Source organism: Schistocerca gregaria, unplaced genomic scaffold (assembly GCF_023897955.1).
Source record: "Schistocerca gregaria isolate iqSchGreg1 unplaced genomic scaffold, iqSchGreg1.2 ptg000247l, whole genome shotgun sequence".
Classification (NCBI taxonomy): Eukaryota; Metazoa; Arthropoda; class Insecta; order Orthoptera; family Acrididae; genus Schistocerca; species Schistocerca gregaria.
Genome location: NW_026061756.1, coordinates 31,461 through 34,208, shown reverse-complemented (window position 1 = coordinate 34,208; position 2,748 = coordinate 31,461).

Below are 2,748 nucleotides of genomic sequence, written 5' to 3'. Positions count from 1 at the left end.
GTTTTCGTCATTTGTTATCGAATCGACTTAAAGCCAGATTGTCACATTGGCCGCTCTTCTCTCTGAAACGATTGTATTTATCGTCTGCAAAGCTATGTCGCGTGCTGCGGTATGCGTAGACACTAATAGCACCATAGTAGAACGTAGATGAAGCTTGCAAATTGATGTAATAGCCAGTAAGAAGTAGTACCATTCAAGTTTTAGTTATCGATTATTGACTTTTTTGCCGGCTTTGGTGCCTTGGACATGACGTAATACCTTAAGATTTTGCATGAAAGGAGGACTAGCAGCCGCGTTGCATGGGAGAAGGTGAAAAGTGTTCATATGTAGTAAAAAAATGAGAAATCCGTCCGTTTTCGTCATTTGTTATCGAATCGACTTAAAGCCAGATCGTCACATTGGCCGCTCTTCTCTCTGAAACGGATACATTTATCGTCTGCAAAGTTATGTGGCGTTCTGCGGTATGCGGAGAAACTAAAAGCATCATAGTAGAACACAGATGAAGCTTCTAAGTTGATATAATAAATAGCCAGTAAGAAGTAGTACAACTCAAGTTTTAGTTAACGATTATTGACTTTTTACTCTTCTTTTTCGTGCCTTGGACATGAGGTAGGATCTTCAAATTTTGTATGAAAGGAGGACTAGCAGCAGCGTTGCATGGGTGCATGTGAAAAGTGGTCATATGTAGTAAAGACCTGAGAAATCGTCCGTATTCGCCATTTGTTGTCGAATCTACTTAAAGACAGATCGTCACATTGGCTGCTCTTCTCTCTTAAACGGTTACATTATTGTCTGCAAAGCTATGTCGCGTGCTGCGGTATGCGGAGACACTAAAAGCACTGTAGTAGAACACAGATGAAGCTTCTAAGTTGATGTAATAGCCAGTAAGAAGTACTACATTTCAAGATTTAGATATGAATTATTGATTATGTAGCCGGCTTTTGTGCCTTGGACATGTGATAGGACCTTAAGATTTTGCATGAAAGCAGGACTAGGAGCCGCGTTGCATGGGAGAATGTGCAAAGTGTTCCTATGTAGTAAAAATCTGAGAGATCCGTCCGTTTTCGTCATTTGTTATCGAATCGACTTAAAGCCAGTTCGTCATATTGGCCTTTCTTCTCTCTGAAACGGTTACATTTAACGTCTGCAAAAGTATGTCGCATACTGCGGTTTGCAGAGACACTAAAAGCACCATAGTAGAACTCAGATGAAGCTTTTAAGTTGATGTAATAGCCAGTAAGAAGTAGTATAATTCAAGTTTTAGTTATCGATTATTGACTTTTTACCCTCCTTTGGTGGCTTGGACATGAGCTAGGACCTTAAGATTTTGCATGAAAGGTGGACTAGCAGCCGCGTTGCATGGGAGAATCTGAAAAGTGTTCATATGTAGTAAAAACCTGAGAAATCCGTCCGTTTTCCTCATTTGTGATCGAATCGACTTAAAGCCAGATCGTCACATTGGCCGCTCTTCTCTCTGAAACGGTTGTATTTATCGTCTGCAAAGCTATGTCGCGTGCTGCGGTATGCGGAGACACTAAAAGCACTGTAGTAGAACACAGATGAAGCTTCTAAGTTGATGTAATAGCCAGTAAGAAGTACTACATTTCAAGATTTAGATATGAATTATTGATTATGTAGCCGGCTTTTGTGCCTTGGACATGTGATAGGACCTTAAGATCTTGCATGGAAGCAGGACTACCATCCGCGTTGCATGGGAGAATGTGCAAAGTGTTCATATGTAGTCAAAATCTGAGAGATCCGTCCGTTTTCGTCATCTGTTATCGAATCGACTTAAAGCCAGATCGTCACATTGGCCGCTCTTCTCTCTGAAACGATTACAGTTCTTGTCTGCAAAGCTATCTCGCGTTCTGCGGTATGCAGAGACACTAAAAGCACCATAGCAGGTCACAGATTAAGCTTCTAAGTTGATGTAATAGACAGTAAGAATTAGTACAATTTAAGTTTTAGTTATCGATTATCGACTTTTTAGCCGGCTTTGGTGCCTTGGATATGACGTAATACCTTAAGATTTTCCATGAGAGGAGGACTAGCAGCCGCGTTGCATAGGAGAAGGTGAAAAGTGTTCATATGTAGTAAAAAAATGAGAAATCCTTCAGTTTCCCTCATTTGTTATCGAATCGACATCAAGCCAGATCGTCACATTGGCCGCTCTTCTCTCTGAAACGGGTACATTTATCATCTGCAAAGTTATGTGACGTTCTGCGGTATGCGGAGAAACTAAAAGCACCATAGAAGAACACACATGTAGCTTCTAAGTTGATGTAATAGCCAGTAAGAAGTAGTACAATTCAAGTTTTAGTTAACGATTATTGACTTTTTATCCTTCTTTGGTGCCTTGGACATGAGGCAGGACCTTCAGATTTTGCATTAAAGGAGGACTAGCAGCCGTGTTGCATGGGAGAATGTGAAAAGTGTTCATATGTAGTAAATACCTGAGAAATCCGTCCGTTTTCGTCATTTGTTATGGAATCGACTTAAAGCCAGATCGTCACATTGGCCGCTCGTCTCTATGAAACGGTTACATTTATCATCTGCAAAGCTATGTCGCGTGCTGCAGTATGCGGTGACACCAAAAGCACCATAGTAGAACACAGATGAAGCTTCTAAGTTGATGTAATAGCCAGTAAGAAGTAGTACAATTCAAGTTTTAGGTATCGATTTTTGACTTTTTAGCAGGCTTTGGTGCCTTGGACATGAGCTAGGACCTTAAGATTCTGCATGAAAGGA